The sequence below is a fragment of the Haliotis rubra genome, unplaced genomic scaffold (genome assembly GCF_003918875.1).
Source record: "Haliotis rubra isolate DU_JTF1 unplaced genomic scaffold, ASM391887v1 Scf415, whole genome shotgun sequence".
Taxonomy (NCBI): domain Eukaryota; kingdom Metazoa; phylum Mollusca; class Gastropoda; order Lepetellida; family Haliotidae; genus Haliotis; species Haliotis rubra.
In genome coordinates this window covers 945,993-971,971 of record NW_025767097.1, presented here as the reverse complement: position 1 = coordinate 971,971, position 25,979 = coordinate 945,993, and positions in this window count along the sequence as shown.

Sequence of the window (25,979 nt, the reverse complement as noted above, 5' to 3'; positions counted from 1 at the left end):
ATAGCAATATCTCTAAAAAATCAGGAAACAGCTGTACACCAAATTTACCACTTTCTACAATATCAGTACACAGTTCACCAATAAAAAATGAAAAAAGAAGTGGACTTAAAATACACCCTTGTCTTAGACCGACTGGGCAATCAAAATAATCTGTATAAACATTATCATTGCATCTTACACATGCTGTAACAGATACATATATACTTTTATTGCAGCCAACATTTTGCCATTTAATCCAGAGTTTTGAAGACAGTACCAAAGTTTATATCGTGAGACGGAATCAAAAGCTTTCTTAAAATCTACGAAGGCAACATATAATTTCTTCTTTTTCTTGATAAGCATTTCTGAATTATTGCATTTAAGGTGAAAACGTGATCTGTTGTAGAATACTCTTTCTAAAACCGGCTTGAAATTCAGGTATTTTATCTCTTATCGTAGCCCAAGTTGTAAGTCTGGTATGAAGAATCCGTGTATATATTTTGCTGAGTACACTTAAAAGGAAATCCCTCTGTAATTATCGGGATTACTTCGGTCACCCTTTTATGTATAGGAATTATAATTGCTTTAGTCCAGTTTTCAGGGAAAACACCTTTTTGAAACAATGTATTAAAAAGTTTTCTAAGAAATGGTAAAATAATATGTGTAGAACATGTAAGCATTTCTACAATTATACGGTCATTACCTGGAGATTTACCTCTTTTCAGATGATCTAAGGCTGATATAATTTCAGAATCAGTGAACTCACATTCAAGAATAGTTGCATCAACATCTTCAACACAATCCTTAACATCTTGACATTCCCAAGTTACTGTATCACTGAGCACAGGTCTATTAAAAACTGTGTTAAAATGATCAAGCCGCACATCTTTATTGATCTGAGGTGATAACTTATTTCCTCCCTAGATGGATCGGAGCTCTTTCCAAAATGATTTTGGGTCCGATAATGTTGTATTTAATCTGTTTCTCCTTTTGAGCTTAAACATGGCCTTGGACTTTCTACATATATTTTTATAGTCATTCCTTAGTTTGCAATACGTGCTTCTTGTTTCGTTTGATTTATGTGTTCTGAGTCTTCTCAAAGCACGTCTTGCTTCTCTTTTAGCAGATTTACAATGATGATTATAGAATGAATTATTGACGATATTTTTTTTCCAAGAGGCTTTTTCATACAATGAGCAGCTCCAAGAATGACAGATACAAATTCATCTACCGCATAATTAACATCGTTCTCTATATGATCTTTGAGTTCTTCATTCCTCCACAGACAACTTAGAGTTTGTAAACATGCATCAGCCTTGTTATCGTCCCACCTATATCTAAACTCATCTTGTGATTGTTCATGTTTACAGTTAGCATTATTGTCTGTCACTTCAGTAGTACACTTTAAATGTAAACTCACTGGCATATGTTTCGACTCAACACGAGTATCAATGTGTATGTATTTACAGATTTGATGTACATCAACAGAACTTATGAAAAAATCAATTACACTACATCCTTGGTTTGAAATATAAGTGAAATTGCCATCCCAATCTCCATTTGTTCGTCCATTGAACAAGTACAGATTGTGTGCAAAACATAGGTCTAAAAGCTTACGACCAAACGAGTTTATAACATTGTCGCATGAGTGTCTCTGGCCTAGTAGCACAGGATCTTCATCCGGGAAGGCACTTCTGTCAAGTCGTTCAGTGTCAAATGTCTCAGGTTGGCTGTTACCACTACCAACTCTAGCGTTCAAGTCCCCACAGATAATAGCTTCTGCGTTCGAGTCACGGTGTTGAGTGAGCCATTCATCTAGCTTGTCGATGGGGTTGGATTTATCGACTGTAACATAAAATGTCGAGCTGGCAGGAGGGGCATACATTCCTAGTATGATGATTTCTTTATGTTTAATGACAATGTTTTTCTCTATCTTGAGACATACAACATTGCTTATGTCAGTGAAGACTTGTTGGCAGTGAGACGCCATGGTGCGTTTAACCAACATTACAACCCCAGCTGATAATCTACCATACTTAGCTAGCCTATGTGCTTTACAGATATACATAACATAGGATGAGAGCTCAGGTATGGATATGACACTGTCTAGAAACGTTTCGACTAGACAAACGATGTTATAGCTTTGTATATACTCAACGAAATCCCTATCGTTAAATTTTGTGAGGAAACCATCAATATCCCAAGTTAAAATAATTAGATCACAAAAGAACTGGAATATTCTGCACCTGATAATTGCGGTCGTGTAGAGTTGTGGGCCTGGCCGAGTCCCTAGCTGTCGTCCATAGAGGAGCCGAGGTCAGCTGACCGGGGTGATGTCAAGCTGTTGACTGTGGCTGCGGCTGAGGCTGAGGCTGAGATACTAAGTCCTACGTAGGAGATACTAAGTCCTACGTAGGAGATACTATGTCCTACGTAGGAGATACTAAGTCCTACGTAGGAGATACCCACTTAGGAGATACTAACTCCTACGTAGGAGATACTAAGTCCTACGTAGGAGATACTATGTCCTACGTAGGAGATACTAAGTCCTACGTAGGAGATACCCACTTAGGAGATACTAACTCCTACGTAGGAGATACTAAGTCCTACGTAGGAGATATTAAGTCCTACAGTCCTACGTAGGAGATACTAAGTCCTACGTAGGAGATACTAAGTCCTACGTAGGAGATATTAAGTACTACGTAGGAGATAGTAAGACCAAAAAAATATTTCACCGTGGCCCTACTACGCTTCCGTAGCTGACATATTGTTAAAAACAGCGTAAACTAAACTCACTCAGTGCATACAGAATACTGATTAACCTATTTGCTGATATATTTGATTGTTTAACAGCAACATCATGTCTGGAAATCGACCTATGTATTTGGGTCACGTCAGAAAGCCTGCACACCTCTTATGACAAACACAGGTATGCAGGACTAACCCGGATCTTCACAGGTGATCAGTCTGTCACATACAAAGCTACAACATATACCGAAACCTCGTTATAAGACTACAAGACACCAGGTACGACAATACCTGGAAAAGTAAAAATCTTAAGTTTACGTTAAAGCCTTTCTTTTTGCTTTCTATTCAGACTTGAGTCTGCGAGGTTAATGCTTCAACTTCAAGAGAGAATGTAATGCTGAACAAGTACATGTGACTAAATGTTTTATCACATGTTTGGATTTCCTTAACCTGCATTTCAGATATAAATAAGAATGTTATTCCAAAATATTTTGTTATAATTTTTTATTTTCATACCATGTTTACAGTTGCACATGGGCTCCAGCAAGCAGGGTAGAGGGCTACCTCTGTATAGAGGTTATACAGGGCATGTAGCAATGGCAATACAAACTAAATCAGTCGTTAAACAGGTTGTGACATGCCGACCAGAATTTGTAAAAAGCGTCGATTCTGGAGCATAACATAGCCTTTTCAACATAAACTGAAATGTTGGCATATTTCCAGATGTTTTACGATTAAAAATAATACTTTTGAAAAGGATGAGGATCACATTAATTGGGTCATTATGTTTACGACGGAATCCAAGAAGAATTTGTGTTGTTGAAATTTAAATTTGAATCCAGTTTATCATCAAGCCAATCTTGGTGTTTCTTCCATATATGGGTAACCTTGCTACAATCATAAAGGAGGTGGGGTGTTGTTTCCATAGAATTTGAGCAAAAGCTACATTGGTTAAGGTCAATATATTTCATTCTAACAAGTCTACTGTTCGTTGGCAAAATATGATGAAGCAGTTTGTATTGAAACCACTGGAGATCTGTATCTTTTCTACAACGAAAGGGAATATGGTTATAGTTGTGCCAAGTATCTAAATCAATTGCAATTTCATTTCCTAATATAACATTCCATTTCATACAGTGTTGATTGCGATTTGTTTTTGTTTCCAATAAAGCCCTGTAATAAACTTGACAACCAGTTGTTTGTCTTGTCAGAAGGTTGAAGATATATGGTTGTATTGGGTTTACTTTTTTGTTGATGTTTTCGAAATTGATTTGTTTGATTTTAAAGAAGGCTTTAACTGCGCTAGTGTACTTCATGTAGAAACGTCTTATAACCGACACTTTTTGAGCCTGCATCACCTCCTTTATATTCGGTGCGTTCCGGCCGCCATCTTTAATATTACATATAAGTTGATCACGTTTACCTGTATCAGGTTTGTTTCTCCACATTGTATGAACTTTAAACATTTTCCTTGAAAGTCATCTATTACTTTGTCCGGAGGATTTGGGATGGAAGCGAAGAGATGATTTAATTTTGGAATGATTAACGATTTAAGTACAGTATTTCTACCCAAAGGAGTGAGATTTCTTATAGACCAAATTGACATGAGGATTTCGCAGTGTATCAATTTATCTTTATAGTTAAGATCAACCATTTCATCAAGATCTAAATCAAATTTTATTCCGAGTAATTCAAAATAACTTTGTTCCCACTTTAGATTGAAATTTCTACAGAGCTTTATTCTTGAGCGCTTTTTAGAGCCAATCCATAAAATTCTAGTTTTCTCTATATTTACTTTCAATCCTGAAAAACGGCGCAAAACACGTTAAAACCTGCTTGCAGACAGCGTTCAGATCCATCTAAAGAGCAGGTAGTATCATCGGCAAACTGATTGAGTAAGTATTCAACATTGTTTACATGTATTCCTTTTATTTCTGCATTATTTCGTATCATTATTGCTAAAATTTCAACACAAAGTATGAAGAGATATGGTGAAAGTGGATCTCCTTGACGACAGCCTCTATAGATGTTGAAGTTTGAAGAACCAAAACCATGAACTAGTACACTGGAAGTTATATTTTTATAAAATATACGTACCCAGAATCTCCAAAATTGAAAAAGGTGAGTGTCTTTCCGATGAATGACCAGTCTACTGTATCGAATATTCCAAAATATGTTGAACTGAACAAAGACTTAAATATGAAGCTAAAATAGCAACTGATAAATGTTTGCACATTTCTTAGACATGGCATATCTACTGCCCCAACTTCTACATCCCACCTCGTAGAGTCGTTAACTGATACAATTACATAGTGTATAGAAACTGGGAGGTCCGTGTAGGTCGACCGTCTGAGTTGGCGTTACCTGACACCTCACTATAGTGTTACCTGTTCGACTGTTTATCACGTGCCAGGGTCACATGCGTGCCATTGCAGAATGCATGCGACGAAGTAGAAGTCTCATTTTGAAAAAATGACATAGATGACCATCTTTAAATACTCTAAATATTTCAGTAATTCAAAAGCTCCTTGTTTGAAGTTAAACTGTCGAAGCCAACTAATGATATTCAAAATTGACGTCATTCCCCCCAAGAAATGATAGCCGTGATATGGAAAGAATGCACTAAAATAACAACTACACAGGCCTGATATTAACCCTTTATGTCAACCCTTATGTCAACCCTTTATGTCAACCCTTTATGGCCTTTATGTCAACACAACTGTCGAACACTACAAGGATCATAATCGGACCGGCAATGAGATTCGAGCCAACGACCAGCTGATTCAGGTGCGCCTCGGGGTTAACTTAGACCCTTAGCATTCCTTCTTTCAAACACCCTTCACAAGAACACGGGATACAGCGTAGGGTATTGATGTGTGAGTCCCCATTACATAAAGGTTATAAAGTAGTCAGTTGATACCTACCACAGTGTGGCTCAAACAGTTTCCCCTTGAGACAGTACACGATCACTGCACAGACGCCATGGTCTATCCCCACTGTACACGGAGTACAGGACATAGCGTCTCCTCGCGTCGGCACTATAAATAACACATTGCACGGGTGGCGGAATGTCATTATATAAATAGTCGATACGTAGTCGATACGAAGGAGCGGTGTTTGAAATGTAAAGTTGAATGACATTCTCTTATGTTTATTTCATGTCATGTCTTGTACAGTTATGACGCTTGAGTCTACTGCTGTGTCTCTTGTTGGTTTTCTGCATGATAGCAAGACATATACTAGGACCGTATACGGTTTGCGTGTTGAGCGGTTTCCTCCTGGCGACTGTTTACGGCGTGACACGATTCACTGTTGCAAGAAAAGGGGGTGGGTGGGTGAGGTATGTTTTGTGAATATATGTATATACTAACCATCAAAAGTTTGTGTAAATGTAGTCACTTACTTCAGTCAACTGTTCTAAACTAGACTTTGCAAAATATTCCATACTGTTTAAAGGTACTGTTTACACATGAACTGATGTATTGTAAAACAAATTCGTAACGTTGAAAAGATTATTGTGATGAGTTCAATAAATGATGAAACTCTTAACAAATCTTTACACCAAAACGCAGCAGTTCACATGCACGATATTTGCGCATGCTTTTCAGCAATCATCGTGCAGTTCATCTGCATAAGGTTTGCAGTTGGTTCCCTAAATTCGTGGAGAAATTCATCTTCGATGTAACCACATATATATACATAACATATAGTGAGTGCTTTAAGTGGGTTTAAACTTTTGATGGGTAGTAAATATGAAGAATTTCACTGTATCATGTCTGTGTATAGTTCAGAGGGGAATGCACTCACATACATTACAAGTATTACATATATCATACAGTCACATAAATTGAGTGTCTGTGTCTTAGCTGTTTCTCTAAAAGTTACGTTTTATATAAAAAACATTGAAACAGTCAATCTGTCAAATAAATCGACTAATGTTTCAATCAATTTGTAAATTGGTAATTCATTAAATTGCACATATTGGTTTACAATAAGTGTACCTTGCATGTGTGAATTTATGTCATCCATTATATCATTTTGATACAAATATTATTCAATATGCTTTCACAATAATTTAGCCGATATTGGAATATATTCTTCCTTCCTCAATAATGGTTTGCGGACAGCTGAGACCGAATCCAGTGCATATAGAAGAATAGCTAGCAGCCGATAATGTCAAATTTCAGATTTCCCGTCCACCTGAAGTCGCTGATGATAGACGATGAAGCTTCGCACTGGAATTTTGACGTTTTGACGGGGGACAACCACTGACAAATCACAATGGCGTCACCGCCGGCGAAACGTTACGTGATTGCGAACGTTGTTGATGAATTCTGCTTGTGATACTTTGGTATCCGTCGTTTGTGAATGTTATTTAAAGAGGCAAGTTATACGTATGTGATTTTTATTATATTATAGCTGGCAGATTGCAACTGGTGAGTGAAAATGAGTTACATGCCCGATGAAAAATCGTCTCGACTAGCTGCTGAGACTGTAGGAAGCGTAATTTCTTTTCGAATCAATTAATCTATCTGGCAATTCACCTCTGTCACAGATATTAGGGGAAGGGTAACTGAAATTTTGTTTTTGAGTTTATAATTTTATAAAACTCGTGAACACAACCACATGTTCATGTTGCAGATCGTTTTGGTATCTATAAATAGATTATCAACACTGCGCGTGGCGCCTTTAGTTATCCGTTGGCGTTGTTCAAATTTAGTTCAATAATCTGAAAACATGGGTTTCTATCTTTTAATGAATTAAAGAGAATGGTAAATAAAAGCAGAAAATATTTCCCGTGTACTACTTCATGCACTTTATTTGTCTGTATATAATTTATGTAAACAAATCAATCACATTTGGAAATCTGGAAAAGTAATTGGGCTTGTAAACAGTATGTTTCCATGGATGTATCTAGATCTGGACATACCCAGAAGCAAATATTCAACAGCTGATCTGCAGCAATTCTCAGTAAAGTTTCTCTCTTCAAAATCTGTACACCATGATAAACTGACACTGAATATAAGGAAATCATTTTTTAATCATTTCCATTTTACTTTTCTATATGTACTTTGTTGTTGAATCCTAATTTACATACAAACTTCCACAATACTGGACTTCATGAATTGCCAGCGTTTATGTACAGGTATGTCACAGTACCAGAACACAAAAGATCAAAGGTACAGTCTGCACCTGTACACTAGCTGAGCCATCTTCAGAAATAGGAAACATGTGATGCAAAATCTTGGAACAGAAGATCCACAGTTATCCGAACAATTAACTAGCATTAAAATAGAATGTTACACAAAATACAAATGTAGATCTATTGTTTTCATCAGAGACGTTTAACTGCTAACTACTAGTGTAAATAAGGTGCAAAGAATATATCCTATGTTCAAAGCTTTTTGTCAATACAATTACATATTGACATTATTGCTTCTTAATTAAACAATGATAATCTTTGTTTTATTAGATCTGAGACCATATCCCTAGAGGACATAACACTGATTTTGATCTATTTCCTTTTCTGAGATACTTACTGGTGTCATAAAAATTATAGTAAAGTTGATTCAAAATTTGTTAAAAGTCATAACAAAGGTTTAGGAAAACAGACATGAAAATGTCCTGAAGCATTCACCTCCTACAAACCAGTGTGCAATTTAATATGAAGCTCATTTTCCAAATAACCATCAACAAACCTTGAACAATTTGTCAAAATCCATCATCTTAATAAACACTAACTTTGGCTCAGTCTTCAAATATTGATAACCTCCTAAAAAACTGATGATTTATCAGAAGAATTACATCAAATATGGGTTAAATATATGTTTCAATATTTATTCCGTTACATGAAAAGTCAACTGAGATTTTTGTAAGTTATTCTGTTCCAGGGCCTAGATTTTCGAAGCTCTCTTAGCGCTAAGATAGTCGTAAGTTAATGTTAATACATGGCACTTCCGACTATCTTAGCGCTAAAATGCTTCGAAAAATCTAAACCTAGAAACAGATAATGCATGACCAGGGTTTGACCAAAACGTAGCCTTTGCTTTTCAAATTCTCTGGATGTTGAAATAACTTTAATGAGTTATGATACTAGCAATCACTTTCAGAATTATATTATTAGTAAATGTAGTATTTAAAAAAACAGGTAAAAGCAGGAGCCAAGAAACTAAGTTAATACCAAGTGATTGTCCTGCCATGATATGTATGGTGTTTGTTTGCCTAGTTCTGCCTTAAAATCATAAGAATCTGATATGTCAATCAATTAAATAATTATTTATTATTGATTAGATTATTATTAATGTTATTACCCTTCCACGTTTACTAAAAAAAGCAAGATTCTTAAAACATACCTTGCTATCATTTCCAGTGAATTAATCAAAATTACAGTTCAAGATATAATTTTTATGGATTAAACTTCTTTTTTAATTTCTCTCACAACGTTTCGAGACCATTCCAGGTCCCTTCATCAGGTGAACTGGCAGTACTGGCAGTTAGGACTATGACGTCGTCACTATCATAGTCCTAACTGCCAGTACTGCCAGTTCACTGATGAAGGACCTGGAATCAATCTCGAAACGTTAATGAAAATTAAAAAAGTTTAATCCATAAAAATATCTTGGACATCAATAATACAACTTCTAAATGCCACTGAAAGACAAAATTACAGTTGTAATATTACTCCTAAAATGTACCAATATATGTGAATAATTTATGTGGTAACAAAACTTCAAATAATGTTCTCATAATTAAGATATACACTTTATTTCCTCCGTCCAATACTCCAGAAAGTCGATCACTATTCTTCTCACATAGTTTTCGTATTCGATCAACATGGAGGAAGGTAATTCAATTCAAAGTCCCATGCAACTCTTTATAAAAAGCTGAAATATTTAAAGCATGGTTTTATAGGCACTCATATGAATGAAGTTTGATACTTGGATATTGCATGATAGGCAACTGCTGACACTGACAATATTTCCGTTTGAATAAAAATATTACTCCTCGAATATTTTGCTCTGTTAACAAGATACTGTAGGCCTTCAGATTGTGCTTATGAAACTTAAAACATCCTAAAATGTGTGACAAATTGAAGAATATCTAAGAGCGAAGGGGACAATATCCGCCACATTGTTCTTTCATGTAACAAGTTTTGCTATTTCGGTTGACCGTAACCGAAAAGGAGATTTGTTTACATTGTATCACGGCTTTCTCGCCTGTCTCATTTGAGCTTTATGGCGTACCAACTCAATGCCTAGTAGTGACTAAACACGTTAAGCAAAAACAATTTTGTAGTTACGAGAATTGTCCGTGTTTATAACACTTGCAAAGTCTTAAACTGCTATTTGTTGTCATCAATTGGTAATGATTTTGCATATGTGCAAAAGTGTGGAAATTCGTGCAAATTCTCATCAGCAGGCAGACGTAGGTTTCCTGAACGATGGTGCAGACATTTAACTGATCGTTAGGCCTATCGCGTTTCTTGATCCGCCTCCATTTTTGTTGTCTTGACCGTAATGGTTTGTTAAAGGTACACATCAAGTCGCAGCAATGTGTAATAAATATAGCGAGTGTAAATGGCATAATTCGAAGCACATCGCTTCGGAGGCATCGTTTGACCCCGGAAATAAGTCCGACAAATCCACACAGCGCGCCCGGCCTGCTGATTGGCCAAATTTGACGCATGCGCCAGTTTTGATTGACAGACTGGATCGGTCTATGGTTGTGTGTTGTTTATTATTATGAATAATTATTGGTAATGTTCAAATGTATCTGAAACAGTCAGACAGGAATGTCGATGTTGTACATGCAAGAACTGGGTTGGCAGTAACAAAAATGCAATGGAAAGTGTGTGTGGGTGTGTTTTGTTATGTTTTGAGCATGTACCTGCGTGCGTGTGTGTGTGTGCTATCAGATGCAGCTGCACCGTTCTTTTTGACGTGTTATTGACAAGGGGAGACAACTGCACAAGGCATAGCAAGCCCATACAGCATATTATAAGGGTGCTTCTTGATTTGTGACAAAACCGCCCAACAAGAGTGAGTGAGCTCAGTTTTACGCCGCTTTTAACAATATTCCAGCTATATCACGGCGGGGGACACCAGACCGCCCAACAATAGAAAAGAAGAGTGGTAAATTTGAGACAAACAGCTAGTAGTAAACTGACAGTGAAAAATATAAATATACATACAGTGTTTTCAAAGTAGTCTGTCGTACAGACCCTGAAGCAAATATATCCAAGAAAGCCCACACAAGTCTAGAAAATGTGGCAAGTCTAGATTTCCTCAGCTTCTGAAAATGAGGAAAGTCTCAGGGCTCCTTTTCATTATATTTTATTTTTTTTACTATGAACTTTTTTCAGTAAAATATGTTCATTTCAGAGACTAGTTGTTAGTCTACTTTCAAAGCACTGAGGGAAGGAATGAGTTTGGTTGTCAGTCGCTTTTAGCAGAATTCCGAGAAAATATAATGGCATGGGGGGCGTGAATACCAGAAATGGGGAATGATCAAACCCCGGACCTTCTGCTTGCCGAGCGAACGTTAAAAAATAAGGTTTTAAGGTTACCCCCACGCCCCTGATGAGCACGAACAACTAAGACATATATAGGCAGGTAGAAAGGTATGTTCAAACGTAAACAATGAATAACGGCGACTCATGTAACAATTTTACATTTTGCAGCAAGGAATCGAACCATGGTCTTTGGTATGACAAGCGAAAACGTTGCTATAAGGTACCGCCCTAAAATTAAAGCACGGTGGTTTTGTGTGTATGTCTCTATGTGCCTGTGCGTGCGTGCGTGCGTGTGTGTGTGGGATACAGCAAAGTCTCCGTTAAAGTATTGATTTCTCAATCTTGTTAAGACGGAAAACATATTACTCAGATGTATGTATCACAATTTGGAAATCCCGGATGATTCGCAATAATGTCAACATGAACAAAATGATGATGACAACATCAGCTTGTTTAGACATCGACCAGCACCTAGTCTCTGAAATCGACATATTTCACAGAAAACGGTTATTAAATTACATTAATGTAGCTAATTAGAAGAATCACAGAGACATTCTTCGTTAGCAATTTATTCTCCGAGTAATTCAATACAAATGAGTTCATTTAGAGCAACACCAAATAATTCAGTTGGACCGTACGTGACATCATGTGACCCATGTCGAAGTGCAGTCAACCGTGGTATGTTGTTTATCAAGGTGGGCTGTGGATTCGCCCTAAAGCGTGACGAACCACACGCGAGTGGTGAGTATTTTGACAGGTGCCTGTTCTCTCTTCCGTGACAGAATTCCTGTATCTGAGCCATGTCAACAGGCCTGTGGCCGCTAATCAAATTACTCAACTGATATCGTTCATCCATATCACGTTTAAATCAATTAGACTTTAGTATAAGGTGTCTGTTCGTTCACACTCGCTGCACAAATCAGGTACCGAGTGAAAATAGTTTTAAATATTGATTGTAGAAGTTGACACAAAATCATTTCGAGTACGTGATTTAATATAGGAAATAATATAGGTTAATTCTTCCATGAAAATAGTTATCAATTAATAAAAGAGAACTATCACGATATTCTAAAAACTTATGTATAATAAGTGTCAATGTCTATGGTTCAACGAAGCTGTATCAGCAAGCTCGGTTTTCTATCATATGCTAAAGAATCTTTATTATTTGACTGCCAGGAAATTATATAATTTCGATACCAGGAAAGAGTGGAGTAAAAACAGGAGTTGTTTCCCTTGCACCAAGATATGCCGGAAACCCAAGAAATGCTCAGTGCCGTGCGCCGTCAAGTCGGGAATCAAAATGGCGACGTAAAGATGGGACGAGGTTACTGGAAAGCAATATTTGGGAAATAGTGCGATGTCTCGGGGTACACTCACTCGCTCACTCGTAGATTACAGAGTACCAGCATGCTACGAGATTCCTTCTTATCGTTTGTTTGCATATCTCCTTAAAGGCATTGTAATCTTGCATGAAAACGCATTTAGATGATATCAGCTTTTACTGACATTATTGTAACATGCAATTTGTATGTGTCTCTGTATGGTTCATACACGGACATTGGCGACGGCAAAATAGTCGGGGCTGCATGAAATACATGGACAGTGTCGGTTATAATGAAGTGAGTGGGTGAGTTTAGTTTTACCCGCTTTTAGCAATATTCCGGCAATATCACGGCGGGGGACACCTAAAATGGGCTTCACACATAGTAACCATTTGGGGAATCGAACCCGGGTCTTCGGCGTGACGAGTGAACGCTTTAACCACTTAGCTACCCACAGCCCAAATAATGGCTGAACGTTTGTCAAGTTATATTTATCAATAATACCATTTGCAAGGCATTACATGTACTTGACTTCATACTCATAGTTATATATGGAGAGATTATTCATATTGGTCAACCCATTTCGATCGTTATTAAAAAGTCATTACTGCAAAATTTACACTAGTCTTTCATGTTAAATACCTGTCTTTGAAACACAGCTTCTATTCCGAGCTGATTTGCTTTGCAGTTACTTCCCGTCCCACGCCCAGCGATGACATTGGCATTATGTGATTTACACCAGCCATTAATGTTAAATAGCTGTCTTTGAAACACAGAAAGTATTCCGAGCTGATATGCTTTTCAGTCACTTCCCGTCCCACACCCGGCGATGACATTGGCATTATGCGATCTGACAACGGAAAACAAATGGGAGTTCTTGTGCTTATTTACTCTTTGAATGTAGCGTTTCTACAACTTAACACATGCTAAATGATACATAATAGTGGATAAAAAGAAACGTTGCTTTTTTAATTTAGTTTGTAAACTACTGACTGTTTTTTGCTATTGAACACTCACTGAGTACATGTTGTGACAACAACCATCTGTCGTCGTATATCTCATAAAGCGAGAGCGTGTAGTGATCGCCTGTGTTTGTTCGTGCTGGTCTTTCCCTTGTGGTTATATGCTGACTGTTAGGGAAGCCTGAGAGCGTCAAAACGATAAATGAAGACAGAAAGCCAGTATGGAATTCAAATGGGCGCAGTGAGGATGGCGAGGACGGGAAACTGCACCGAAGCATGGAAAGCCCACACGGGCTAGCGAAGCATTTGCAGACCCGCACGGGTGTGCACAAGTTGGTCCGCCGTGTCATGGCAGCCCAACTGCTGGGAAAACTCAACGCTCCCCCCGCGGAAGCAGCAGGTGGGAGCTTTGGGCTCCCGCTGTAACAGCGGGTACCGAGTATCCAGGTAGAGCAAGCAAGCAAGCTGTAATTTAGAGGTGCGGAGTCCCGCCGGTACCATGCCAAACAGCCCCGCGCCACGGATGGGTGAGGGCTGCAGAGGCGCGTGGCTGCCATCCACACTGCATAATGTGCTTAGCGTATGCATAGTGTGTGTGTGTGTGCAGAGGGAAGGAGGGGTGGTGTCGGGAAGAGACAAAGGAAGGGAGACGATGCGCAATACCAACAATTGCTAATGACATTTCAGAATGAAACAGGTTCTACGCCACACTCAGACAGATTCCAGCTATGTGGCGGCCATCAGCAAATAATGAGTGGGTTTAGTCTTACGCCACACTCAGCGATATTCCAGCTATCTGGTGGCGGCCGGTAATTAATCGAGTCTGGGCCAGACAATCCCGTGATCCGAAGCATGCGCATCCGTCCGGGTACCCAATGGCATGGCTCAACCAAGTCAGCGAGCCTGACCCACTGATCCCGTTAGTCGCCACTTTCGACAAGCACGGGATACTAAAGGCACTTTCTCTCCCGGATCTTCACGAGACCAGACAATCCTTCTGAAAGACAGTGCAACCACGATCTACACGCATGGCCTACGATGACGTGTGTCGGGCAAATGAGTGAGTGTAACCACCCGAACCTAGTAGTCGCCTCAAACAATGGACAATTACGACATTAAGGCCTGATTTCAGGTAACCACCCGGACCCTAATAGTAGCCTCCAACGACAAGCATGGGTTACTGCATACAAACCGAACCTGGGTCTTAATTAGAAATAATTTCGTTAGCGCCTCGCTCAGCAATATTGCAGCTAACCTGAGGTAGTCCGTGGGAAGAAGTACGGACCAGCGCCGCTATAGTCATGCAACCTGTTATCGCTGATAATGGCAAGCACAGGCTAATACTAAAACCGGCCTGCGTCACTTAGGTGAGCTGAAATGAGGTGACACAGAAATGACCATTTTTTGGTCAATGCCTGCACCGCGTGACGGGACACGTACACCGCAGGGAATTTAGGCGATAATCAATGGACAATTACGACATTAAGGCCTGATTTCAGGTAACCACCCGGACCCTAATAGTAGCCTCCAACGACAAGCATGGGTTACTGCATACAAACCGAACCTGGGACTAATTAGAAATAATTTCGTTAGCGCCTCGCTCAGCAATATTGCAGCTAAAATGAGATGGTCCGTGAGAAGAAGTACGGACCAGTGCCGCTATAATCGCGCTACCTGTTATCGCTGATGATGGCAAGCACAGGCTAGTGCAGGCTACTACTGAAACTGGCCTGCGTCACGTAGGTGAGCTGAAATGAGGTGACACAGAAATGACCATTTTTTGGTTAATGCCTGCACCGCGTGACGGGACTCGTACACCGCAGGGAATTTAGGCGATAATCAATGGACAATTACGACATTAAGACATTAAGTAACCTCTAACAACAAGCATGGGTTACAGCATACAAGCCGAACCTGGGTCTTAATTAGAAATAATTTCGTTAGCGCCTCGCTCAGCAATATTGCAGCTAACCTGAGGTGGTCCGTGCAAAGAAGTACGGACCAGCGCCGCTATAATCGAGCTACCTGTTATCGCTGATGATGGCAAGCACAGGCTAATGCAGGCTACTACTGAAACCGGCCTGCATCACGTAGATGAGCTGAAATGAGGTGACACAAAGATGACCATTTTTGGTTAATGCCTGCACCGCGTGACGGGACTCGTACACTGCGGGGAATTTAGGCGATAAACCATGAACAATTATGACATGACGGCCTGATTCAGGGAGTGAAAGAAAACTCGCATGCCCTGCCCGTTCAGATGAACCTTGTCTCTGGCACTGATGTGGGTGTCAGTGATGTGAGGTGCCGAGCCACTTTCCCACCCAGTTCCCGCACGACATTGGCAACGCGCCTGTTGAGTTTGCGCCGCTTAATGTCGATGGCCCGCGGGTTCTGGGCCCCCCTGCATGCTAGCCTGGGCAGCATACATGACCATATGATGGTAGCTTTTGGACACCTCAGATGCAGGTAAAGCAAGTCAAGGTATATAGCATCAAAAAGCGGCTTAGATGCGGTAGCGCAGAGGTCATTAGAACCCAAGTGGATGACCACGAATTTTGGCTGCGCCTCCTGTTCGATAAACCTATCAATATAGGTCCTGAACTGGGCCCATCTCATCCCCCCTTTTACCAGCCACTTCCCGCTGATTGGAAATTGCTGACCTGTCTCTGTATGGTGAAGGAGCCGGGACAAGTAGCTAGACCCGATGAACCAGGCTGCATCTGAAACTCGTGGAGATAGTTGTGGGATTTTGCATAACATTTGGCCCTAACACATTTAAAGATCATAGGATGGATGGTATGCGGATGTATGTCCGGTAAGCCGCCGACTTCCAACGCCCCAGTTCCTGGATCTGTTGTGAACTGACGCCCTGTAATGCTGCTGTGGTGGCTGCCCCTATGCGAAATGAATGTGACGAGTACAAACTAGGGTTAATGGGCTCCGGGATTGACGCCAAAGCCTTTTTGAGCACCGCCTGAAACTGAAATTTTGTTAGTGGGGAGCTATCAAAATGAGTGAAAAAATACCCCGTACCGGTAGGTCTGATGCAGCGGAAACGCTGCACTGCTGCGACAGGACATAATGGGGAGTTCGGCAATGCCTGGATGGTGATGTATGCTCCCAGACCATCCTGATCTGTTTTGGAGCTCCGCAAATGTACCTGTATAGCTGATAAGTCACCTGCGACGGTTATATCTGAAAACAGGCAAGCTCTGTTAGTGCTGTCCCTTGCTGAGGCTGCTACCAGCTCGCCCACTCTGAAAAAAACAAAGAATGTCAACAAATATGCAGCGGCAAACAGCGCTGCCTCGTAGGACTGGCTGCAGACCAAAGGCAAGGCACGAATGATCTCTGCAAGAAGGTGAGTCGTTATTGGTTGTCGGGTGTCCTGTCGATGAGACAATCTAGACATACCTGAAAGAGCTTTCTGAACAAGGAAGTGGTGTGACACATCGCACATATTATGCAATTTGTGGAGTGCTGCCAGCCCCGATACGTATGACCTGGCTGTGGCAGGCGACCTACCTGACACCGATAAATAAGCAATAAATTGTAGCCATTGGTCCAGCGGTATAGGCCAAAGAGACGGTAAACCAAATGCACGTACATGGACAGTGTCGGTTATAATGAAGTGAGTGGGTGAGTTTAGTTTTACCCGCTTTTAGCAATATTCCGGCAATATCACGGCGGGGGACACCTAATATGGGCTTCACACATAGTAACCATTTGGGGAATCGAACCCGGGTCTTCGGCGTGACGAGTGAACGCTTTAACCACTTAGCTACCCACAGCCCAAATAATGGCTGAACGTTTGTCAAGTTATATTTATCAATAATACCATTTGCAAGGCATTACATGTACTTGACTTCATACTCATAGTTATATATGGAGAGATTATTCATATTGGTCAACCCATTTCGATCGTTATTAAAAAGTCATTACTGCAAAATTTACACTAGTCTTTCATGTTAAATACCTGTCTTTGAAACACAGCTTCTATTCCGAGCTGATTTGCTTTGCAGTTACTTCCCGTCCCACGCCCAGCGATGACATTGGCATTATGTGATTTACACCAGCCATTAATGTTAAATAGCTGTCTTTGAAACACAGAAAGTATTCCGAGCTGATATGCTTTTCAGTCACTTCCCGTCCCACACCCGGCGATGACATTGGCATTATGCGATCTGACAACGGAAAACAAATGGGAGTTCTTGTGCTTATTTACTCTTTGAAGTGTAGCGTTTCTACAACTTAACACATGCTAAATAATACATAATAGTGGATAAAAAGAAACGTTGCCTTTTTAATTTAGTTTGTAAACTACTGACTGTTTTTTGCTATTGAACACTCACTGAGTACATGTTGTGACAACAACCATCTGTCGTCGTATATTTCATAAAGCGAGAGCGTGTAGTGATCGCCTGTGTTTGTTCGTGCTGGTCTTTCCCTTGTGGTTATATCTGAACATGGCGGAAACATGAATCTAATCAATGCCCTGTATGGTGTTTATGCATAAATCCATGTTGAGTCACTCACTCAATAACGCTTGGAGTCAAGTTTTAAAAACTCTTGTTACCTTTGATCGCGCAGTGAATATCGAAGATATTCAGTCGCAGATGATATTGTGAAGCTAATTCATAACGCCATTCGTGTTGAACATGTAACGGATATTACTTCATACGTTTACACGCGCAACACCTCCTGTACAAACTTGACAGAGAACGGTTCTCTATGAACGGTTCAAGTTAGGGTTTAGTACTACGGAAGCGTAGTAGGGCTACGGTGAAAAAATGTTTGGTCTCACTATCTCCTACGTAGGACTTAATATCTCCTACGTAAGGCATATTTTCTCCTACGTAGGACAAATCATCCCCCCACGTAGTACTTAATATCTCGTATATACATAGGAGATGAGCGATATATTAATAGACATTAATCTGATATGGTCGACTTAGATCCGCAGACATGCAGCGCAATCATCCGCAGACATTTACGTTACGATCACTCTCCACTATACCCTGGATGCATCCACGGCTTAGGGCGATGATGTTATTCCCTCAATTGGCTGGCTTTTTATCCAATCAGGTGCCTACGCTGGGAAGTTGAGCGTACCAATCACAACTCACTTTCGCTTCTTAAATTATCTAACAGTTAAAACTTGGCAACACAATTGATGCAGAGGAACTCTGAAAGAAGAAGAAGGACTTCTGTCATATAGTTTTTTAAAGTTTCAGACCTGTCAATTTGTCTTTATTATTTCCCCAATAATCCGAGTGGCACTGCGAACAAACCTTCGCGACTGCGACCGCTATCCTTGTTGACACTGGCAACCTCGGTTGTAACGGCGGCTTAGCTGATTGGCTACTGTGAAAATGAGGAGCCAGCCAAGGGAGGTAATAAAATCATCGCCCTAAGCCGTGGATGCATCCAGGGTATAGCGGAGAGTTATCGTAACGTATACCCTGGAGATTATCGAGGATGTCTCTCTTAGAGCACAGCCAAATATGCCACACGTATCAACTCGTAATTCTTAAGTCTATTCAGCTCACTACTGTAAAACATTTTTTGGCAGTACATAATTGGAATATTATTGCGCTGCATGTGACCTTTCTTAATAGTCTCACAGTGCCGGAACCATGTTATTTCTCCTTCCGCTCAGCCTTTGCTGTAACGCCATACATCAGCTTTAAGTTGTCCACATTTGTTTCAATAACGCAAAAGTATGCGACAACAAAAAAGGAGGTATCTGATAAGACCTTACCAGCAAACAAATCTAGTGGACCTGATGGCATTAACATGAGAGGGGTGAAACGAATTTGTACATCTATAGCTGAACCTCTTTGTTTGTTGTATAATATATCACTGAGTGACTGTATTTCCTACATTGTGGAAAACGGGTAATGTTACTCCTATTTTGAAAGAAGGAAATGCATCCCTCCCAACTAATTACAGACCTATTAGTTTAATACCTATCCTTTGGAAAATCCTTGAAAAGAATAATGGTAAAGCATGTGCACGACCATTTCCATGAACATAACATTTTAAGTAAACTCCAGTCAGGTTTTACTGCTAGTCATTCTACTACATCTCAACATAGACATTTATCATAATATATGCTCAGTCCTAGATAATCACCACCTTTACTGTATGCTGTTTTGTGATATTTCAAAAGCTTTTTACAGGGCAGGGCATAAAGGTTTATTGCACAAATTAGAAAATGATGGTGTTCGTGGAAACGTACTTAGTTGGTTAACTAACTAGACGACAGTGTGTCTCTGTTAATGGAACATTATGAAAAACTAAATGTTACTGCAGGGGTTCCTCAAGGATCTGCCCTTGGTTAATTTGTGTTCCTTGTATATATCAATGATTTACCTGGAAATTTACAAAATATCACAATAATGTTGGCCGATGACACATCAATCGGAGTTGCGGGAAAATATGTAAAATCCATAGAAGCAACTCTCAACTATGATTTAGCCCAATTGAATAAGTGGGCAGAAAAGTGGTGTGGTGTGTTCTAACGGTTATATCTAGCATACACTAAGACATAGAGGGGGTGGTGGTGGTTTTAGCGGTTATATCTCAAATACATGTAGAGGCGGGAGGCCTAACGGGTATGAACAACAATAAAAATATTCATGCATTTATGACCCACATTTTCGAACCTTTTATCAGTCTCTAAAAGGGAGCTGGCAATACATTTTCATGAGCTTCGTCCTTCAAGCCTGAAAACCTTTTAATATGGTTGATTAATCCGATATTTAGGTCGTTAACCTAGCATATTATGGTCACGAATATAATTTCCTATTTATTACCGAAGTCTTTAATTGCGGAAATTACGCGATAATCTACTTTCCAACAAAGGCAGGCTCCCCGTCATCGTTGTATTTAGAAGGCGGCTTCTTAGAAACAACGTGACGTCATAACAGTGTTCATGATGTCATGTCACCATGATAAAGTGATATTTCACCCGGTGCATATCGCATGAAAACAAATTATCCCCGATATGTTTGCCCTCGTATGTTATAAGCTTTGTTATGATCATTCTTTGAGGTTAATGCCACCCGTTGAATTCTTTGTTGTATTTTGAGCGGTGAAACTAAATAAATGATTTCTTTGGTCTACCCATAACAATTAAGGTGTCAACTTCCACTGTATACCTTACAGAAAGAAGTTTTGACTTTACTTTGATAACGAGCACATCTGATCGATTCCTTGAAGCAAATGATGCAATTCAATATCATTTCTACATTTTATTTTAAATGCATCAATCAAATACAACAAATGAGTAGACAGATTGACTGCTATGTGACAAGGAATAACCAGGCGCCAGCGATTTATGATATCCTTAGCAAATGTAACTTAAAATTACCTCTCATAAAAATACAATAATATGTAGTAATATGATGAAGAAAATAATACGAGCCAGGTTAAACTATGACAACGCAATATATGAAAGTATATGATCGAAACATAAATCATAATAAATCACATATGATTAAACATTAAATTAACTTCAAATATGTCATTCCGTCAACATTGAAAATAATTCGAAAATGAAGAAAACGAAACGTACATTTCAAAGCGTAAACAAACAATATCCTGTTATTTTGGGCTATGCTATGAAGAACTTCAATAGAAATAACATTAAATTATTGAAAGCTATTGCTCGTACAATATGTCCTTGTGTCAACATCGAAAATAACTCCATAATGAAAAACAATTAACTTTAAACATACGCAAATAATCTCTGGCTTTTTTAAGACGTGTCACAAATAATTTCACAGCTGGTAGAATTAACATCAAATTATAGAAACCATATGCTAACAAAAATTTGAAAATTAGTAATGACAAAGCGTATGTCACAAACATAGCTATTACCCCCGCCACATGTCGATATCTGAATGTCGCAATTATCCTCTGTCTGACCCTGAAAATTATGTAAACGTTACCGAAACTGTCATCTGATGCCTTGATACAAAATGCGAACAAATTCCATCCACAGTGGACTCTGTCAATACCGGCCTCTCTTAACACCGGCACTCTGTCTACATCGGCACAAAGTTTCAGTCCCCGGCAGAAATGCACGTTATTATCATTTAGAAACTTCTGTAAACATCGGCATCTGTCTATTCAGGATATCGGCATTGTTTTTCAGTCCCAACGAACAAGTTGTTATGAAAACGAATCTGTAAAAACCGGCACATGAAAGACGGCGTAACCCTTTGATGTAACTAGGTCCAAATGATGTAACAACACAATTCGCTGTGACTCCCGAGATTATTCAGAAACGGGAAGTGTTAATCAGTATCTTGTTAATCAGTGAGTGGTACGTAACACTTACCCAGAGTAATTAATACATGTAGTGGGCAGTTTGACTGTATAAACAAGCAAGTGTTTACATTTTGTTGATTCGCGGGTATTGACTCCCGAGATTATTCAGAAACGGGAAGTGTCAATCAGTTTCTTGTTAATTAGTGAGTGGCACGTGTCACTTACATAGAGGCGAATCGTTTGATGGCGTGTATCGTTCGAAAGCTCTGAACAACAACAATATCACTGTACTCTTGCCGAGAGTATTTTCACATTTGTAAGAAGCGATTTTATTGGATAAAGATTGGTTTCTAACGACGCTTTTTCACTACACTCTGCTTATAAGGGTCGTGATTGGTCAAAATCAGACACGTGACCTAAGCAACCAATCATATTATGGAAATGGATACCGTCCTCGTAAACGGAAGCTTTTAGATTAAGACGAAAGTTTTTGGGTAAAATAATGCTATTCTGAACATATTAAGAAAGACATCGCTACCTATACGTAAATTATGGAACGTATTGGACATATCGTGCTAGGTTATGGCCTATGACAAAAATGCTTCATGCATATATTTTCACATTAAGCATCGTGTGAAAGCCGAGATGTAACTTGTCAGTGACTTGACTTACATTGCATGATCGCACAAAAGTATGGAAATAGTAATTTTATATGTACGTTTGACAACTTTTATGAATGTTATTGTTGATTTCAATTTATTTAATGATTTCCTCGATGTTTGAAACATCGTTACTTTGCTCTTTGACAATGCTATTGTAGACCCGCTGCCGAAGCATAAACAAGAATCGTTGTTTGCAATAACATTGCGAAAAATAGTTTATAATTTTAATTCTGCCGATAATATATGATCAGTTGAAATTTAATAAGAGATTCCAGACATTTTTATTTGATTTAAACAACATGAATGTGCATTCAGACACTGCCTTGTTTCTTATTCAAACATCTTGTTAATGCTAAAGTGACAGTACGACAGCGAACTTCCGTGTGCGCAGGCGTCATAAGCGAACCTAGCTAAACCGGCACTCTGTCAAAACCGGCATTTTTACTTGGTCCCGACTGATGCCGGTATTGACAGAGTACACTGCCATTAGGTTTGGAGATATCGCAAGAATACTCGCTGTGACCTTGAAAATAATCCGAAGGTCACTGAATTGGACTGGCGTTAGACGATACTCCCAACGCATCTTGGTACTACCTTTAAGCAAAACATATTAATTCTGTCTTGTATTTTCGCACTAAAAAGTTAGACATGTGCAAAACACTTTTCACTGTGAACTTAAAATGAGCACAAGTTTCCCAATCAATTGGTGTTGGGGGAATCGCCGCCAATACACCTTGATATAAAATTGGATCAAAATCTATTAATACTTTCCTGAGTTCGCGGCTACCAAGCATGGCATGTGCAAAACTGTTACACCTTCGCTGTGACCTTTAAAATGACCTAAAGGTCACTAAATTCAAGTGGTGTCGGTAAATCTCCAGTCTCCAGTCAATAAACCTTGGTACCAAATTTGAACAAAATCCATCATTTCTTTCTCGAGTTCTTTCAGTAAACAGAATGGGGAGTCATTTGAACAAGCGATTGTAGTTTTGAAATTGCGTTTTTGTGAAGTTTAATATCTAAGTTTGATTCTAGCCGACTTCTACCAATCTCAAACATAGCATATTTTGTTTCCTGAAGTTTGTGATGCATTTTATTGCAGATTTGCAGCCAAGATACGAAGTCTCACAAAATGGGGATCGTGAGGCTGCAACATAGCAAAATCAATTTGCTTGAGGCTGACGGATAATATGTAGAAAAATAAAACATAAAAACAGCTGCATTTGTATCATATTCTAGGTGAGGCTGACTACTATTTGAACGTCCCTCGTAGTTATACCCGAACACCCACCCATCTCTCCGACTCTACATGCATGCAAGTGTGTTAGATATACCCGTTAGAAACCCACCCCTACCCCACTCCCACTTTATATGTATACATATCAAAACCTCAAAAGATATTTGCGAAAAGACATGATACAGAGGACAGTTTATATCGAATATACATCAGGACGAATATCATTTTCGTCATTTAGCTAAGATTTGTCAATTCATTCTTGGGTTATCGCGCTAACAATCTTTATATTGGCAAAACCCTCAGATTTTTGCTGTGACTTTGAAAATTATCTCAAGGTCACTCCATTTCACTTGTGTCGGTGAATCTCGCCAATATACCTTGGTACCAAATTTGAACAAAATGCATCATTTCTTTCTTGAGTTATCGCCCTAACAGCTTATTTGATGTATGAAATGCAACGAAAAACAAACACCCGCGTATTTACGAGTATTTAACCCATGGTTAGTTACATTATTTGACAACACCTGAAACACAATTTCAAATAATATTCTTGTGTTTTCAAAATGTGATCTGTCATTTAGATACTGGTTATTTGTGTTGAGAAGAGACAGCCTTTAAAAATGGTACAGATTGGGGTGGGGTCATTATGCCAATTTACTGTACATTTTGGGAATTGAATAATGGCCTAAGGAACCGTTCATAATATATTTGGGGGATGTAGGGTGTGAGGTGACGATGAATTTAAGGGGGGTCGCTTATTTTGTTCTGGAAAGGTAAAGGTCATCAATTTTGTACACATGTACTAGGGGGGTAAGCAAATTTGTACATAAAAAAGATTATGCTTAAAATTATGGGGTGGGGGTGGGTTTAATTGATTTTGAATATGGCATATGCAAAGGGGGTGTCATGAATTGTAGGGGAGGTCATTCACATAGTGATGATTTTTATGGAGAAGCATGTACAAACTCCCACCCCATTAATTATGAACGGTCCCTACAAAATATGTAGAAACTATAAACCGGAAGTCGTGTGCTTATTTATCGTGTGAATGGGTGTAATATATTTTGTTGAACACACTGTCGTTAATTTGATAAAACATATTTTTGTTTCAAATCCTCTCGAAAACGATCCGTTGACATAACATTTCATCTTTCCATTGCATCCCAAAGCGTTATAGGCTATGAGAATGGGTTGTTTACGTGAACGAAAACTGAAGCACTTGTGTTGTGCGCGTAATCAGGTCAGTGCTAACGTTATTTGTCTAACGCTAATTTCAGTGTACACTAATCGTATGTTCTAACAACTATTACGACGCCGTTAATGCTCTGTGTAATGTGACATAGTGGGGAGTAAATGGTTTGACGAATTTACAAAGCAATTACTCAATAAGAAATTCCGAGAAACGGCAACTTTACGGTACTGAAGTACCGTTCTTAGCATGATTTTTCGTCCAGACACGCTAGTTCTTCGCGCTTTGACAGCAGTCTTCAGTCGGGGCAAGTTCCAGCTTCTGTAATTCGTAATATAAGAACCACAGAGTAAAAAGTAGGATTAATGTCGATTTAAGTTTAGACTTGGCCGATAGGCAGACCAGTATCAGAGTGACAGCTACTGTTGGACCGTAACTACCGCAGCGCTCCAAGTGGGCAAGGGGTCGCAACTCCAGGAATGTTCCCCATTGCTGAGCGTGATGTATGTCTTCAAGTTGACCATCTTAGAACCATCTAGGGCACGGGCAAGGTGTTACAGTCGCGGATTATCATCATGAAGGTGAATCTGGTATTTATAGGGGGCTAGTATGCTCCTTCAAATTACTGCTACACAACAAAAGAACACTGGTTATAGTTTATTCCCACTACTCAGGTCTAAATGTACATGTATGCATCTAGCAATACAGAAATAATGTGTATTCACACATAGACAGACGTTGTTCTAAATCACATAACGAAAACGACTGTAAACACCAGTCATATTACATCCTACAGAAGTTCCACTGTGTGGAATATATATCTGTACTGGGACATTCAATTAAAATACAAACAGAAGAAGTTTAAAAGTCACGTACCAGATGGCGCTGACGAAGCTAACTGGATGTACTGTATGACATCCATCTGCATTCGAAATAACTACTGGAAGACTTTATCCACAAGCAAGTCACTTTACATAATACTCAAGTGATGAATACCCGACAGTACAAACTACAAAACTAGTCCAGTATAAAATGGCACATCTTCATGAAATACAATAAAATGAAGGCGCTTTAAGCATTGTTGGCTT